The sequence below is a fragment of the Adiantum capillus-veneris genome, chromosome 9 (assembly GCF_014529385.1).
Source record: "Adiantum capillus-veneris isolate H3 chromosome 9, ASM1452938v2, whole genome shotgun sequence".
In the NCBI taxonomy this organism is placed as follows: Eukaryota; Viridiplantae; Streptophyta; class Polypodiopsida; order Polypodiales; family Pteridaceae; genus Adiantum; species Adiantum capillus-veneris.
Genome location: NC_140939.1, coordinates 114,186,438 through 114,205,987, shown reverse-complemented (window position 1 = coordinate 114,205,987; position 19,550 = coordinate 114,186,438). Strand labels below are relative to the sequence as shown.

Below are 19,550 nucleotides of genomic sequence, written 5' to 3'. Positions count from 1 at the left end.
AAAGGTGGACCAATAGGATTACTGCTCAAGAACTGTGGGCTAATTGAGTTACGATGCTGGGTAGTACAAACATTAACCAAAGTGGGAAAATTGAAAAAGACCAAAGTTAATTGATTTAATTGCAATGTGTGATGGTGGAGACGTCGCAGCCGTCGAGCATTCAAGAACGTCTCCTATCAATCATGTAAAATTCCATTTTTTCACGTCACGTTCGAGTTGGGCGTTTTTAACTTCAAATTAACTCAAGACTCTTCTTATGAATCATGATAGACAATCACCATGATGTCTGGGAATTTTTTCAAAATCCGAACAACATTTACGACATTTATGAAAAAATATTGGAGATCTTTAAAGAACTTTAAATATTTGAGAGTTTTTTTTAAGAATTTTATATAAATCAAAATTGAAGCAGAAAATAGTTGTGAGCGACTCGTAGAGCTCGAAAAAAATTTTTGTTTAGTGTAATCCCACCTTCGAGCCCTCCTTAGTACAAATAGCAAGTAGCCCTTATCGAACCAACTCCCGCAAGCTCATAAAGCCAATTTCCCAGCTCACAACAGCTATCAATAGCAACTCCTTGTACGCTAAAGCCACTTAAACCTAACCTACACAATCTCGCGCCATCGACGAAAAAAGACGAGACTAAGCGACTATTACTCAATTTTTGTAACTTTTTTGTGAAGGTAGAATACCTACAAAATTCTGGTAGTTTCGTGTAAAACTTGAGACCATTCTCTCAATGGTAATTTCGTGTAAAACCCAAAACTTGAGACCATTCTCTCGATGGTAATTTCGTTTAAAACCCAAAACTTGAGACCATTCTCTCGATGGTAGTTTCGTGTAAAACTTGAGACACTTATCGTGTGAAACTTGAGACCATTTAACTCCATGGACCAAATAACTGAAGTGTTATCATCTGTAGGTTTGGCAAGTTTTTAAACAAAAACGTTTTTGTGGAGACAAAGGCGCACGACATAGAGAGCCATTGATGGGGACGCGTAGGACACAGGCCTCGTCTCTTCTCTACTACAAGTAGCGCGCGCCGACGTGCGCTCGTTGCGGTAGCTTGCAGTTTCCAGCCTTGCTATTGTCGAGCTCCGAGTTTCCAGCCCTGCTGTCGTCAAGCTCCAAGTTTCCAGCCCTGCTATCATCTTTCAGAGAGTCTGCTTGTGACTTGCGCTACCTAACACAGCTGCCTGAGAGTCTGCTTGCGCTGCCTGTGTGCTTGCGCTGCCTAACACAGAGTCGGGTATGTTTTTTTTAGCACTTAGATACCATAGTATGTTTTTTTTAACACTTAGATACTTAAATACATGTAAAATAGTGTATGTTTGTGAAAATGAATTTTTCCGAACACTGGTTAATAGTATTTCCAGCTTTTAAAAATGAGAGAGAGAGAGAGAGAGAGAGAGAGAGAGAGAGAGAGAGAGAGAGAGAGAGAGAGAGAGAGAGAGAGAGAGAGAGAGGGGTACCCTCAACAGTTCGGAAAAAATGTGTGTCAGCTTCTTGCGAGATTTTTTTGGCTAGTATAGTAAAATTGCCTAGTTTTGGAGGGATTTTTGTAAAATGAATTTTCCCGAACACTGGTTAACAGTATTTCAAGCTTCTCAAAATGAATGAGAGAGAGAGAGAGAGAGAGAGAGAGAGAGAGAGAGAGAGAGAGAGAGAGAGAGAGAGAGAGAGAGAGAGAGAGAGAGAGGTACCCTCAAGTGTTCGAAAAAAATGTATGTCAGCTTAATTTTTTGTCATTTTCAATTTTCAAAATTCATGATGAGCGCAAGGGAAAAAGCAGGCTAAAATAGAGGAAAATACTATCGCAATGACCGAACGCCGGCGTGCAGCCCTATCAACAGGCTTGAAATTTTGCCGTGGTTGGCTTGCTTAGCCAATTGTTTCCCACCGAATGGTGTTGAATGATGTATCATTATGTCCAATCAACTAGAGATTCTGCATTTTGTTTTTTTTTTGGTTAATACAACTTAATTTTAAATGTAGAGCTACTTATGCCATGTCTGCAAATTTAAGTTTAGCTTTGACTTGTGTAGGTCAATTCACGACAAGGGCAATCGATGGTAGGCAAAAATGGTACATCTAATCGAAGAGGGCGTCCTCCTGCCAGGTGTTTTAAACTTTTAAATATCTGCAATTAAATATTCTTATGAATTTTTTACATTTTTAATGATGTTGGAATAAATAAATAGCCTTGGTTTCTAAAATCTGTTGGAGATATATCTCATGGGCTATGCATAGTATTTGAAATAGTGCTCTAAATTAAATTTTGTTTCATTTTGTTATTCCATAACAATACTTTATGTTTCATTATGTGTTTTCGTCAACAACTGATTTCCTTTTGAAGGTTACTAAAAATGTTGAATTGTTTATTTACATTGGATCAGCCCTAGATCCCGTGGTCGTGCCCGGAGAGGGAGGAGTAGTGACCAAATCTCTTATGGTCATGTGGACAGTAGTGACCAAGTCTCTTCGGTTTCAGCTACTATCATGGTAGAGGAGCTAGAAACACAAGAAGAGGAGATTCTATCTATGGACATGGGGCAGGGATCTTTACATGAGATAGATGAGACACTAGCCCCTGAGGAGAATGGGTTGCAGATAGTCCCATGGAGATAAGGGACGAGGTTAGTGCAGCCGCAGAAATGGAGGATGAACAAAAAATCTTCATGCATAGGGGAGAAGATATGCTTGAGAGCACACGTGCATTTAGCTACTTTGATTGTCCCTCTATTCCCTTGTGCAGATTGATTCCATATGCAAGGGTGAGAGGGTTGAGAGACGATCTTAGTGGGTTGAAGTCTGCCTTTGCAAAAGAAGGCTATATGCCAAAAAAAGGAGCTTTCATTGTCTCTTTATTGACATGCAAAAGAGAGGAGAGCCTTGTGACAGGTATGTCAATACTTTCTATCTTTTTGCCATTGTTCACATTCTTTGGATTTTGTTTAAAGTTTAACTTTTGTGTGTACTCAAGATGAGATCAAAGCAACATGGGGACCTCTATGGAATGAGATCAATGATGAATTCGAATGTGAATTGAAAAAGAAACCAAAGTTTCAAGATCTTGTCAATCACATGTTCTATGTTTGGGAAGGGAATCATCGTACTGTGGCATGGACAGAGGCAATTAAAGAAAGGTTTTCCACTTCTAAGGAGAAACATTGTCGTGTTTTGTGCACTATCATAGATCCTACCAAAGTGCCTGAGATTGCGTTGCTAAGCAGTTTGCAAAGAATGAACTTGTAAGTGTTTTGCTTGTTCAACTTTGCTAGTATTTAAGTTATTGTATATTTGAATGCTTACATGATATGTCAATGCAGCATGAATACTCATGCTCTGGTTGCCACTCATCTTCGTGATGAGATCGTTAATACCACACACATTTGTGCGGCGGATCATGTGATGTACTTAAACGGTTTACCCGAAAAGGATCAAATTCTTATTGCCGCCGTACGGACAAAGTATGCCAAAGGTTCTGAGCCTTGGTATCCGCTCACTCGACGTTACCTTGGCAGATTGGTCTATGATGTATGAATCAAATAAATTTCTTTCTTTTGGCATTGGTGTGAGTGATTATTAATATAGTCTTGCTTATTTTGGATTTTAGATTCAAATGACAAAAGAGAAAGAGAAGAGAATGTCGAATGTGAAGCATGGTTTGTCTAACGAAGACTTCAAAAAGGAAGAGGAGAGAATTCACCAAGAGATCACACACAAATATCAAGATCGTATTGGGAAGGTACTTTATTTGTTTGCATCTACTCTTTGTTCGTGGCGAATGGTACAATATGTAATTAGAGTAATTGCCATTTTTACACTCATATTGCAGTTACTTAACATTGTGGATCCCAACCTTGCGACGGATTGGTTAGCAAGGGTTTTGTCTCTGAAATGGGGTAATGATAGTTGGGCTACATTGGAGAAATTGAACTTAATAGCACTCCAAGATGCTCCCGTTCAAATCAAGATTCATTGGATTTCTTTGCTTGAGGCGGACAAGATTACAAGGGGTGCATATGGTCTTAAGAAAGGAGATCACGTCTTCCGCATGTAAGATGATCCTTGATAATTAATCTTGAATTTGTTGTACTGTCTTTTTTTTCTCTCACTCTTTTTGGACTTGTAGGTGGCTTCGTAGAGAGGGTTTTTTGGCACGAGTCTTTGAAAGAGCATTTCAGATTGTGTCAGATCTTATGGATGTGCCTGGCGTTGTGCCTTTGCCACATGACTCTACCCTCACATTCTATTTTGAGGAGATAAAATTTGAAGCCAGGCCCTTTTTGTTTCCAATTGAAGTGTCTCTTGGAGCAAAGACGAAGGATGTGGAGAAGCAGGCATTGAAGAAGGTAGATACATTGCGAATGGAAGCACAACGTTTGTCTTTCAGGTGAACAATTTATTAATTGCAATTTTATTAATTTGTTATGTTTATGTGATGAGCTTCATGTGACTTGTTAGTTGTTCATTGTAGATTCTTTATGTTTTTGGTATCCAAGAATGTGTTGCCGGCCATGCCTTTTTTGGCAAGACAGTGGACTCAGATGGCTACTCAAGACACATGCATGTACCCCTCAAGTATGCGCACCTTGAGTGCATGGGAGATTGAGAATTGTCCGTGGTGGATAGATATGGAAAAAGGCCATGTTCTTGGTCGTGAAAGAGAGCTGCATGACACGATGTCGAGGGATGTTGTGATACAAAATCCACCAGCAGATAGACGAGAGGTGCCTCATGCAGGTATGTTTCACTCTTTGGCATGCCAAACAACCAGAAGTTAGTAGTATTTTGACTTAAAATGTTTTGTTTAAGATGCACGCAACTCTCAAAAGGAAAAGGAAACATTTGTGGATACGATCGTAGAGAAGGATGTGGGCTCAATGCCTGGTATGTCTTATAAATGTTTGTTAATGCTTTCCAAAAATATGCTTCATAGATGACTAATTTTATCTTGTTGTGATGTTCCAGTGTCTTCTGGCACCATCATGGCTAGGAAGACTATCTCATTTGTTTATCTTGTGGAGTCTCCACTACAAAACATATCCAGTTTTGTTGACACACGGTGCATGGCCATAGTGGGGGACTACATTTCCATTGCTGCAGACTTTAGAGCGGGAGTCCGGAATCCCTTATGGATCCCTGTACATGAGCATCTTTCACGGGCACGTTCGGAGGCTACACTATATACTCGCACGGGGAGAGCCGTTCCAAGGGCTGATGATTTCATTTTCTTGGATCTCCCCTTTGGTGGGTCTCTAGTAGGCTCCTCTACTCTACCTCACTGGGACATTTTTCAGTGAGGATCATGTGTGTGTTGGAGTTCATTTGGCTTTCTCGACGCTAGTAGATTCAGGCTGGCTTCTAATCATGGTGTCTACGGCGAGTGAGATCCTTTTGTTTATGATCATGCCATAAGATAGTAATAATCATTGTAAGTGTTTGTACTAATTAATGCTTTGAACAGGAGAGGCCATTGGGTGGGTGGAAAGGTTTTTTCGTGCTGCAGAGCTGGTTGTTCATCGACGTATTGTAGTACTCCATCATGGAGCCTGTGGTCATTTTGAGAGTTTTGGCGGTCCTATTGAGGTGACACACTTGCTTTGTATTAATACTCTAATAATTTATGTTGTTGCTTTCTCTAACCGTGCCTCTTTTGTTACAGTGTCTTTGCTCTGTGCTATTTATGGTTCATCGAGTAGGTATGCATCCACCGTGCTTCGTAGCAGAGAGCACTGTTCTATTTTCTCGCCTTGGCATGCAGTCATCGGATTCTTTTAAGATGCATCATATTCCGGAGCTCTCTCAAGCTAGATTATCATCAGGTGAGCCATTGCGAGGTGGATTGCAGCAGAGCCATTCTTTTGTTGCATGCTTTGTGGAGCTCCTTTGTCGGCGTGGAGATATTTGCTTGGAGCTTGGATGTGGTACAGCCCCTGCACTGGCGGCTTGTGTGGGATCAGGACGGACATGTGTTGCGCTCGACATTGATGAGCCATTGATTTCAGGATATGTGCTACCATTACTCCGTCGTAGAAAGCAGAGCAGAGAGGACCCCTCCACCTCCTTAGATATTGATGATGAGGGTGATATGCCATCGCGTGTCAATCCCTTTGATGACTAGTGAGGCCCACGTCTTACTATGCCATTGACATTGCTTATGTTTTTTTATCCTTTTGATGTCAACATTGGTATTTAGTGTTTATGGATATTGCTTCTATGTCTTGTTTAGTATTTTGTCTTGATGATGCATTTTCTTGTTGATTGGAAGTTCCATGCCGGTCTATGCTGAGGAGATGGCTCGGAGCATGGAAGCGGACATGCGATACGATTCTGAAATCTGTGAGACACATCGGAGACGGAATGTCTACATCGACGATGAGTGTGAGAATTGAGGGATTTGTAGCATATGGTTCTTGTGATGCTCATTTAGCAGTGAACCCCATTATTCTATTTCACTTGGTCTCGTTTCTTGTGTGGGTCTGTTTAGAGATGAGATTGGTGGGGAATCCAGCAAAGGTGTACGGTTGGCATGATGCAATGGTGGGCAATCACCAAAATGTGTTGTGATCATTTGGATTTGAAGGTTGGAGAGGCTGTTGGCCGTCTGGAGTGGGTTGTGGTGTTGGGTTATCCACATGTGATTGAGGATGTGGATTTGAAGCCGTGGATTTTGCATGAGGTGTTGACTTCGATTTTTCTATGATGTGAGTGGTGGTGGTGACATTGATGTGCATAGTGGTCTATTCTTGTGTATTGTCTATGTGGTGCAAGATAATAGTGAGTGCTTGTTTGGGCTCGAGAGGATCTTTTAGGGTGTTCAAACAAGAAATGAACCTCAAGTTGTGAGTTATGACTTATATACTACTTAAAGTATTACAAAAATTTGAAAACTCAATAAAACTAATAAAATTTTTAAAAAAACTCCAAAACAGACAAAACTTGATCCACAGGACCATTGATTGGGGCATCAACACTACATGTTTACAATAGAAATGGTTAGTGTCAAAAATTATTAGTTTTCCACCCAACACCTATCATTTTTCCACCTTGTCTCCGAGCATCACCAAAATCGCTCTCTTGCACTTGAAGCATGATATGATTGTGATTTCCTCACGCTAACGACTTTCCTTATTCTACATTTCAAAATTATTTTCACTACATTCTGCTCGCTAAAAATTTGTAGAACCAATTGAACATCTCGCGTAGGGCATTTCTCCTTTTCCTTCCACCTCCGTTACGTATATTTTTCAATTACACTGCTATTTCTTAATAGTGTGAGTGCTCCATTCCTTGACTACTTCAGATGCCCAATGAACCATAGGTGTTGAGAAAAAATGCACTATGTGCAACAAGAATGTGTTGACAAAAAAACTTTAGGTCAAACACAGATGCATTTTGACTATAGAGACCAAGTGTTCAACCCACCATGTAATGTGTTATGTGTGTCTCTCCCCAGGCATTCACCACTTGTGCTATGAAACTATTGATTACAAACTTTAAGGTGGATATCTCATCACAGGTTAGCTTGGACTTTTCAAGCAAATGAAAAATATTATCAACAAATTGCCACACACAAGCACTCTTAATTCCTAAGGCTGCTTTGTTGCCTCTATAGGTGGTAATGTCACACACCTTTTTCCACAAAGCCTTCACCAATCAAGCACTCGACGGCTGGGGGGCACCGTTGATGAATTTTTTAGGAAACCGGGCAAGGGGGAAGCGTACAAAGGTGGCGGGATGCCCACAACACATGGTGGTGCTCGGTGGGGTCCAATGGTGCAAAAAACCCTTGTGCACTGTGGGCATCCAACCACCTTTCTATGCTCCCCCATGTTGCCCGATTTCGTAAAAAATTCAATGGCAGTGCCCCCCCCCGATCGTCGAGTGCTTGATTGGTGGAGGTGACTTTAAATTTAACAACTTAAAAATTTCAAATACTAAATAAACACAATATATATAATCAATTGTTATGATTGCACCGAATGGTAGAAATTTGACTCATTGATATTATATGAAAAGATTACAAATCTCATAAAGAGAGGTTACATGGGATAAACTAATTTTTATGCACGCACCCTTCATTTTGCAAATTGATTTGGCTAGAGATAAATCCGTATTTTTTAGGGTAACTTGCTTTGCATGCACCATACAAGAAATGTCATCCTGAAAGAATACACCAAAATGTCTTCGACGCCATCTTGTAGGGCCAACAAAGTTTCACGTTGTATGTGGGTCATGGAATCACTATATTTATCCATTATCTCTCTCACCATTCAAGAGAAGGCCGTTTTTGGTATGATCGCCTCAATGCTCTTCTAATACTTCTAGATCTCCCGCAAAGCAACGGTGCCTGGCCTCCATCTTCGTTTCTTCTATGATGTTGGCCTGTGGTAAAGGAGCCGCTTGCCTGGCCCACTGAGGAGGGTCATTTTTTACTTTTATTTTCTCCTCTCCTCTTGGGCCCGTTGTTGTTTCGACATGAGCATGTGCTTTTTCTTCTTTGCACATTGTTTAGCTCTTTTAAGAAAATTTTGAATGCCTAGAGCTCCTAGTTTTTGCATGTTTGGGCGGCTCAAACTCTGTCCTCTGCTGCTTTCCTCTCTGCCTCTACCCATGCTTGTAAATTAGTCAAGTGGGGTCTCTTGGCCTTGGCTCTCTGCCACTCCTCTTGCTCCCTTTGTCTTTTCTATTCTTCTTGCATTCCTTGTGCTTCTTTCTCAACTACCTCTTTCCTTTGCATCTCTTCATTTGTTTCTCATGCTTCAAAAACAGGGTCACCTGGTAATACTTTGATCACCCTTTGTTTGAACCGCTAGGGAATTTTTTGCGATGTAGATGCCTCGATTTCTTTAGCATTAGGTGATGTGATAGCAAGGAAGGAATGCTCATTTAGCAACGGACTTCTTCACTTGGTCTTGTTCTTGTGTGGATTTGTTTAGAGATGAGATTGGTGGGGGATCTAGCAGAGGTGTACGGTTGGCTTGATGTAATGGTGGGAGATCACCAAAAATTTGTTGCATGGTGGTTTGATCACTTGTTGAAGTCGTGGATTTTTCATGAGGTGTTGGCTGTGGATTTTCTATGGTGTGAGTGGTGGTGGGGAGATTGATGTGCATAGAGGTCTGTTCTTGTGTATTGTCTATGTGGTGCAAGATATGAGTGCGTGTTGGTTTGGGCTTGAGAGGATCTTTTAAAATGTGTAAATGAGAAATGAACTTCAAGTTATGAGTTTTGACTTATATAGTACTTAAAGTTTTTTTTAAAAATAAAAATTCAATAAAACTAATATATAAAAACTTTAAAACAAACAAAACTTGACTCACGGAACCACTGATTGGGGCATCAACATTGCATGTTTACAATAGGAATGGTTAGTGTCCAAAATTTGTTAGTTTTTCACCCAATGCCTACCATTTTTCCGCCTGACCACCAACCATCACCGAAATTGTTGTCTTACACTTGAAGCATGATATGATTGTGATCGCCTCATGCTAACCACTTTTTCTATTTTACATTTCAAACTTCTTTGCACTCTAGTTTTCTTTCTCTCTCTCCGCACTAAAACTCTGTAGAACCAATTGAACGTCTCGTATAGGGCATTGCTCCTTTTCCTTCTACCTCTATGATGTGTATTTTTGAAGTACACTGCTATTGCTTGATAGTGTGAATGCTCCATTCCTTAGCTACTCCAGATCCCCAATGAACCGTAGGTGTCAAGAAAATATACACTATGTGCAATAGAATGTGTTGAAAAAAAAAACTTTAGGTCAAACACAGATGCATTTTGACTATAGAGACCAAGTGTTCAACCCCCATGTAATGTGTTATGTGTGTCTCTCCCCAGGCATCCACCATTTGTGTTGTGAAACTGTTGAGTACAAACTTTAAGGTGAATATTTCATCACAAATTAGTGTTAGGAAATATGACGTAGCTAAGTAGATGAATGAGTAGTTTACTTAATGGAGAGAGATAAATTATCACACACGAGAGATTATAGAGTAAAGAGAGAGAGAGAGAGAGAGAGAGAGAGAGATCACACAATATACGTGGTTCACCCAATGTGGGCTACATCCACGGGAAAGCAACCACTGAATGGCTTTAGTACTTCAAACAAGAAGGAGGTTACAAAGGGATTATATCCTTAATAGAGCTCCCATCTTGCTTAACTCTCACCACCTCACACCCACATTGTTGCATCAACTTCACACTGCAAAATGTGTGTAGAAATGGCCTCCTTTTATAGGCCAAAAGGGTTGCCCTCTCTCAAGAGAGGCAGCCATGTGTAGCCTCCCTTGTGTAGACAAGTCTAAATGGACTCTCCAATCCGCCCATGTGTGGCCGCCCTTGAGAAGACAAGTCCGCCTATGAAATCGGCCACATTGGCCATTGAATTTGGCCATCGGTCACCGGACAACCAACCAAATGATTGGCCGCTTTTCAATCACTTTTCGGCCGTCGTCCGGCCATAATTTTGGCAAAAAGAAATATTCCGACAATTTTTTTGGTTTTTGACGAGTGCTTTTTCTTCACGCACGATGGATCTCCTCATAATGGGGACCTTACAAGTGTGCATTTTTAATACAAAAAATTACAAGGGGTAAATCAAGCTCCATACTTAACAATTAGCTTTGGCTTTTCAAGGAGATGAAAAATATCATAAACAGACTACCACACACGAGTACGCTTAATTTCTAAGACTGCTTCACTGCCTCTATAGGTGATAATGTCATACATCTTTTTCAAAAAAAAAATCCACCAATAAAGCACTCGGGCCAGGGGGCACCATTGATGATTTTTTTAGGAAACAGAGCAAGGGGGGAAGTGTACGGAGTTATCAAGACGCCCACAATGCACGGTGATGCTCTGTGGGATCCGATGGTGCAAAAAAACCATGTGCATTATGGGAATCCCACCACCCTTCTATGCTCCCCTCATTGCCCAGTTTTGTAAAGAATTCAACGGTGGTGCCCCCCCCGGGCGTCTGTTGTTTTATTGGTGGAGGTGAGTTTAAATTTAACAACTTGAGAAATTAAAATATTAAATGAACACAATGTGCATAATCAATTGTTATGATTGCACCGAATGGTAGAAATTGAAAAGATTTCAAACCTCGTAAAGCGATGCTACATGGGATAAACTAATTCTTATGTACGCACCCTTCATTTTGCAAATTGATTGCTAGAGCTAAATCCGTATTTTTTAGGGTAACTCGCTTTGAATGCACCATACAAGAAACACCATCCCTATATAATTGCACCAAAATGTCCTCGGTGGCATCTTGTAGAGCCAATAAAGCAGCATGTTGTATGTAGGTCACGAAATCACTATATTCATCCATTATCTCTCTCACCACTCAAGAGATGGCCGCTTTTGGTATGATTGCCTCAGTGCTCTTCTAATACTTTTGGATCACCTGCAAAGCAATTGTGCATGGTCTCCATCTTCGTTTCTTCTGTGTTGTTGGCGGTGGTGGAGGAGCCGCTTGCTTGACCCATTGAGGAGGGTCATTTTTGTAATTTTTCCTCCTGTCCTCCTGGGTCCGTTTTTGTTCGGGTATGAGCTTGTGATTTCTTTTTCTTCTTTGCACATTGTTTTGCTATTTTGAGGAATTTTTTGAAGGCCTAGAGCTCCCAGTTTTTGCTTGTTGGTTGGCTCGAGCTCTGTCCTCTACCGCTTTCCTCTCTACCTCTGTCTGTGCTTGTAGATTATCCAAGTGGGGTCTCGTGGCCTCGGCTCTCTGCCACACCTCTTGCTCCCTTTGTCTTTTTTGTTCTTCTAGGATTCTTTGTGCTTCTTCCTCAACTGTCTCTTTCTTTTGCATCTCTTTGTTTCTCTTCCATCTTTTAGCTTCTCGTGCTTCAAAAACAGGGTCACCGGGTATTACTTTGATCACCCTTTGTTTGACACGCTCAAAAAAATTTTGTGATGTAGATGCCATAGTTGCTTGAGCACCAGGCACTGCGACAGTAGGCAAGGGTTGCTCATTAAGCAGCCGACCCTGGTATTCTTCTTCACTTGGTCTTGTTTCTTGTGTGGTGATATTGGTGGAGGACCCGACATAGGTGTATGGTTGGCATGATGTAATGGTAGGAGATCACCAAAAATCTGCCGCATTATGGTTTGATCATTTTGATTCAAAGGTTGGGGAAGCTATTGGGCATCTGGAGTGGATTGTGGTGTTGGCTTATCTAGATGTGATTGAGGATTTAGATTTGAAGCTGTGGATTCTGCATGAGGTACTGGTTGTGGATTTTCTATGGTGTGAGTGGTGGTGGTGACATTTATGTACATAGTGGTCCGTTCTTATGTATTGTATCGAGTGCAAGATATGAGTGCGTGCTAGTTTGGACCCAAGACGATCTTCTAGGATGTGCAAATGAGAAATGAACTTCAAGTTGTGAGTTTTGACTTATATAGTACTTTTAAATTAAAAAAACCTCAATAAAACTAATAAAAATTTAAAGAAAAACTCCAAAATAGACAAAACTTGACTCATGGAACCACTGATTGGGGCATCAACATTGCATGTTCACAATAGAAATGGTTAGTGTCAAAAATTTATTAGTTTTTCACCCAATGCCTATCATTTTGCTGCCTTGCCTCCAACCATCACCGAAATCGATCTCTTGTACTCGAAGCATGATATGATTGTGATCGTCTCATGCCAACCACTTTCCATATTCTTTGCAATCTAGTCTTCTTCCTCTCTCTCCATGCTAAAACTCTGTAGAACCAATTGAACATCTTGTGTAGGGCATTGCTCCTTTTTCTTCCACCTCCATGGCATGTATTTTTAAAATACACTGTTACTGCTTAATAATGTGAGTGCTCCACTCCTTGGCTACTCTAGATGTCCAATAAACCATAGGTATCGAGAAAAAATGCACTATGTGCATGTTGAAAAAAAAACTCAAGGTCCAACACAGATGCATTTTGACTATAGAGACCAAGTGTTCAACCCACCATGTAATGTGTTATTTGTGTCTCTCCCCAAGTATCCACCATTTTTGCTGTGAAACTATTGATTACATACTTTAAGGTGGATATCTCATCATATGTTAGCTTTGCCTTTTCAAGCAAATGAAAAATATAATCAACAGACTGTCACAGAGCACGCTTTATCTCTAAGACTTCTTCATTGCCTCCGTAGGTGGTAATGTCACACGCCTTTTTCCAAAAAAACCTCCACCAATCACAAGCACTCAGTGGCCACGGGGTACCGTCGGTGAATTTTTAGGAAATTGGGCAAAGGGGGGGAGCGTACAGAGGAAATGCACACCCATGATGCACGGCGAGCTCGATGAGGTCCAACGGTGTAAAAAATCCTTGTGCATTGTGGGCTTCCCACCACCTTCGTATGCTCCCCCAGTTGCCCAGTTTCATAAAAAATTCACCGGCGATGCTCCCCCTCCACCGGGTGCTTGATTGGTGGAGGTGAGTTTAAATTTAACAACTTGAGAAATTCAAATACTAAATGATCACAATGTACATAATCAATTGTTACAATTGCACCGAATGGTAGAAATTCGACTCATTGATATTATAAGAATGGATTATAAATCTCATAAAGAGAAATTACATGGGATAAATTTATTCTTATGCATGCATCCTTCATTTTGCAAATTGATTGTTAGAGCTAAATCCATATTTGTTAGGGTAACTCGTTTTGAATGCACCTTACAAGAAACACCATCCTTGAATAGCTGCACCAAAATGGCATCGGCAGCATCTTGTAGAGCCAATAAAGCAACACGTTGTATGTGGGTCACGGGATCACTATATTCGTCCATTATCTCTCTCACCACTCGAGAGAAGGACGCTTTTGGTATGATTGCCTCGGTGCTCTTCTAATACTTTTGGATCTCCTGCAAAGAAATTGTGACTAGCCTCCATCTTCCTTTCTTCTGTGATGTTGGCGATGGTGGAGGAGCCGCTTGCCTAGCCCATTGAGGAGGGTCATTTTTGTACTTTTTCCTCCTCTCCTCCTGGGCCCATTGTTGTTCGGGAATGAGATTCTGCTTTTTCTTCTTTGCACATTTTTTTGCTATTTTGAGGAAATTTTGAAGGCCTAGAGCTCCCAATTTTTGCTTGTTGGGCGGCTCGAGCTCTGTCCTCTGCCTTCTGCCCGTGCTTGTAAATCAGCCAAGTGGGGTCTCTCGGCCTCAACTCTCTGCCACTCCTCTTGCTCCCTTTGTCTTTTTTGTTCTTCTTGCATTATTTATGCTTCTTTCTCAACTGCCTCTTTCTTTTGCATCTCTTCCGTCTCTTGGCTTCTCGTGCTTCAAAAACGGGGTCACCTAGTAATACTTTGATCACCCTTTGTTTGACCACTGAGAAAATTTTTGCGATGAAGATGCCACAGTTGCTTGAGCGCCAAGTGTTTTCATAGCAAGCGAGGACTGCTCATTTAGCAGTGGACCCTGGTATTCTTCTTCACTTGGTCTTGTTTCTTGTGTGGGTCTATTTAAAGATGAGATTGGTGGGGGATCCGACACAGCTGTACGGTTGGCATGATGTAATGGTGGGTGATCACCAAAAAATTACTACATGGTGGTTTGATCATTTCGATTCGAAGGTTGGGGAGGCTGTTGGGCATCTGGAGTGGGTTGTGGTGTTGACTTATCCAGATGTGATTGAAGATGTGGATTTGACGCCGTGGATTTTGTATGAGGTGTTGGCTGCGGATTTTCCATGGTGTGAGTGGTGGTGGTGACATTGATCTGCATAGTGATCTATTCTTGTGTATCGCCTATATGGTGCAAGATATGAGTGTCTGCTGGTTTGGGCTCGAGAGGATCTTCTAGGATGTGCAAATGAGGAATGAACTTCAAGTTGTGAGTTTTGACATATATAGTGCTTAAAGTTTTAAAATTTAAAAATTTTAAAAAACTTATAAAAAATTAAACAAAAACTCAAAAATAGACAAAACTTGACCATGGAACCACTGATTGGGGCATTAACATTGCATGTTTACAATAGAAATGGTTAGTGTCAAAAATTTATTAGTTTTCTACCCAACACCTACCATTTTTCCGCCTTGCCTCCAACCATAACCGAAACGGATCTCTTGCACTTGAAGCATGATATGATAGTGATCACCTCACACTAAACACTCCTAGTATAGCTTTGATCACCTTTTCTTTGAACCACTCGGAAAACTTAGTGATGTAGATATCGTGGTTGCTTGAGTGCCAAGTGCTGTGACAACACGTGAGGGATGCTCATTTAGCAGGGAACCCCCGGTACTCTTCTTCACTTGGTCTTGTTTCTTGTGTGGGTGTGTTTAGAGATGACATTGGTGGGGAATCCGGTAGAGGTGTACGGTTGGCATGATGTAATGGTGGGCGATCACCAAAAATCTGCCGCATTCTAATTTGATCATTTGGATCCGAAGGTTGGGGAGGTTGTTGGGTGTCTGGAGTGGGTTGTGGTATTGGGTCATCCAAATGTGATTGAGGATGTGGATTTGAAGCAATGGATTCTGCATGAGGTGTTGGCTATGGATTTTCTTTGGTGTGAGTGGTGGTGGTGACATTGATGTGCATAGTGGTCTGTTCTTGTGTATCGTCTATGTGGTACAAGATATGAGTGTGTGCTTGTTTGGGCTCGAGAGGATCTTCTAGGATGTGCATGCTACAAACGAGAGCATAGTGGCCCTGCAAAACATATCAATAGCACATAATTGATGATAAATCTAGTAAATCTACATGCCTGCACAATCGTGTATGTAGGAAATTCATAGCAAATCCGGCACGAGATAGATAGAGAGTGAGATAGAGAACAAGAGATCATGTGTAGGAGCACCTCCTAGAGAGAAGTGCTACGCTGACACAGCGAGAGAGAAGAGAGGATAGAAGAAGAATAGCGCAGACACTCGGTGCAATCTTCCCCCGTGCAAGAGTGAGCATTTTCCTCTCGCACATATTTATTTATAGATTCTTCAATGCTAAAAATAAATACACATTGGTCGGTCGGACTTGAATGGCCTTAGCTCATAAAGAGAATTAAAATAATGAAATTTCCATAAAGATGATATCTTTTGCATAACCCTTAGCCTTTTCCACCTGTCACTTGCACTAGATAATAAAATATCAATTCCATTACATACCTCTCCGTTAGAAAGCAACTATCCTTAGTTGCAAAGATAATAATCTACAAACCATACTTGTCAAAAAAAGTGATTAGTATCCTCTGTCAAAAATATCACATAATAAAAGAAAAATGAAAGTAAACAACATTGCTTATGCATGTTGTCCATCCAGATACTACTTATTCTAGTGTCCCATACCACTAGAATAAGCGCTATATGTCATACTCTGACAAATAAGGATATCATTGGTCACACTCATCATTCAATACTCATCTCAAGTTCAATTCCATAAAGTAGTGTCGTCACAACACAAAAAAAAATCATTGTATACCAATTTCAAATCCAATTCCAAATCACTGTCATTATATACTCGGGTTTGTTAGGAAATAGGACGTAGCTAAGTAGATGAATGAGTAGTTTACTTAATGGAGAGGATAATTTTCACACACGAGAGATTATAGCATAGAGAGAGAGAGATCACACACGATATATGTGGTTCACCCAATGGGCTACGTCCAAGGAAAAGCAGTCACTCATTGGCTTTAGTACTTCAAACAAGAACTAAGTCACAAAGGGATTATACCCTTTTGGAGCTCCCGCCTTGCTTCACTCTCACCACCTCACATCAACTTCACAATGCACCACAATGCTTCACAATCCATTATTGTGGGTAGAGGAGGCCTCCTTTTATACGCCAAAAGGGCTGCCATCTCTCATGAGAGGCAGCCGTGTGCAGCCGCCCTTGTGTTGACAAGTCCAAATTGGACACTCCAATCTGCCCATGTGTGGCTGCCCTTGAGAAAAAAAGTTCGCCTTAGAAATCGGCCATTGGCCATTGACTTCCGGCCACCGGCCATTGACTACTACTGGCAACCGGCCAAACGACTGGCCATTTTTTGACCATTTTTCGATCGTCGTCCGGCCATAATATTCAGGCAAATAGGAATATTCCGTTGGTCATGAAAATTTTTGGTTTTCGACGAGTGATCTTTCTTCATGCACGATGGCTTCTCCTCCCTTGTAGTTTTTAATCCAAAAATTACAAGGGGTAAATCAGACTCCATACTTGACAATCTCCCACTTGGAGACTGATCTCCACACCAAATGTGTGACTGCTTTCCATCCTGGCTTCTTATCCTTGAATGCCGATTGAAGATGAGCATAAGCTCAACTTCTCCTTGTTGACCACCTTTGTAAACATGTCTCCAGGATTTTCACTTGTATGCACCTTTCCTAGCTTTAGTTGTCCCTCTTTCAAAAGAGTGCATATGAAGTGATATCTTGCCTCAATGTGCTTTGTCCTTGAATAAAAGGTTGACTTTTTTGGAAGATGCATAGCGCTTTGGCTATCACTGTACAAGATGAAATTGTCTTGTTTGAATCCAAGCTCTTCTACGAATCAGTGAAGCCACATAATTTCTTTGCTTGCCTCTGTCATTGCTACATATTCTGCTTCCGTGGTAGAAAGTGAGACCACTTTCTGAAACTTTGAAGCCCAGCTTACTGTTGTGCCTCCAACCATGAAGACATAGCCAGTAGTGCTCCTTCAAGTATCTTTGTCACCTACCATATATGTATCAACATACCCTTAAAAGAAAAATATCAGTTCCCCCAAAATACAAAGCATTTGTTGTAGTCCCTTTCAAATACCTAAGTATCCACTTCGCAGCTTGCCAGTGCACTTTACCTGGGTTGTCCATGAAGCTACTTACAACTCCCACTGCATGTGCAATGTCTGGCCTTGTCTAGACCATAGCATACATAAGAGAACCTATTGCTCTAGCATATGGAACTTTAAACATATAGGCTGTCTCCCCTTGTGCCTTTGGACACATATCCTTGGTTAGTTTAAAGTGACCATCCAAAGGTGTAGAAACTGTTTTTGCATTTTGCATTGAAAAATGCAAAATTGCAAACCTTTCTAGTACCTTCTTGATGTGATCCTCTTTAGATAAATTTATTGTCTTCTTTGTCCTGTCCCTTGATATCTTCATACCAAGTATCCTCTTTGCAGCACCTAAATCTTTCATTGAGAAAGATTTAGACAACTCTTCTTTTAGTTATGTGATGTCCTGCATGTTAGCACTTGCAATCAGCATGTCATCAACATACAACATTAGGACGATCAACTTTCCATCTCCCAAATTCTTTGTGTAGATTCAATGATCTGAGTTGCATCTTTTGAATCCATGATCTAGCATCCATCAATCGAACTTTAAGTACCATTGTCTTTATGATTGCTTTAAACCATACAATCTCTTCTTTAATCTGCAAACCATTTTCTCCTTGACCCTTAATTTATACCATTTTGGTTGAAGCATGTAAATTTCCTCCTCTAAGTCACCGTGAGGGAATGTTGTATTTACATCCATTTGCTCGAGATTTTAAATCATGAGCAGCCACAAGGCTTAAGATAAGCCTAATTGAGTTCATTTTTACAACATAAGAAAATATTTCATTGAAGTCAATACCTTTCTTTTGAGAAAAACCTTTTACCACAAGCCTAGACTTGTACCTTTTCTTCCCACCTTCTTCCTTTAGCTTATACACCCAATTGTTCTAAAGTGCCCGCTTACCTTTAGGCAACTCAACCAACTCCCATGTTTGGTTGCGGTGTAATGAGTCCATATCCACTTGCATGCTCTTTATCCATTCTTCTTTGGATTCGTGTTGTATAGATTCCTCATATGATTTTGGCTCTCTAGAATAAGAGATCAAGAGATGGATGAAGGAAAGTGTAAACCGTTCTGGAGGTCTGCTTGCTCTTGTAGATCTCCGGGGAATAGGTTGAGGTTCCTCATTTGGTTGATGTTGTTGTACATTGTCACCATTTGCACTCCTTGAGTCTTCACTGTCCTCAAGCTCCATGTACTCATCACGTGTTTTTCTCTTCTTTTCAAGTAATCTTTGAACATATTTTGTTCATTGAAAATTACATCCCTACTTGTCAAGATTTTATCATCTTCACGATTCCATAGGTGATACCCAAATTCACCTCTCCATAGCCAATGAAGAAACACTTTTTGGACTTTGCATCTAGCTTTGATCTTAGGCTTCTATCTATGTGCATAAAAGCCTCACACCCAAATACTTTGAAAAATGAATAATTCACCGGTTTACCTGTCTATGCCTCCTATGGAACTCCCCCATCCAATGTCGTTGAGGGCGACCGGTTGATCAAATAGACATATGTACTTATTGCTTCCGCCCAAAGCTCTATGAATGTTACATAATACAATGAGCCACCAACTGATGGTGTCCTTGCAAGACCCCAAACATTAGAATGAACTAGCTCAAGTTTTTATTTTTTCTTTCATTTCTTGATTTTTGAAATTCTACCCTCTTTTGTTTACTATAAACACAATCTTCACAGAACTCTAAGTCCACTTCTTTTAAACCTCGTAGAACCTTATTTGTTTGAAGGATTTGCATTCCTTTGGCACTCATATGCCC

General features: G+C 40.7%; 1 pseudogene; it reads left to right on the top strand.

The window, feature by feature from the left end:
* The first annotated feature begins 2,499 nt into the window (after positions 1-2,499).
* LOC147451016 (uncharacterized) lies at positions 2,500-6,127 on the top strand (annotated as a pseudogene).
* Positions 6,128-19,550: the final 13,423 nt, after the last annotated feature.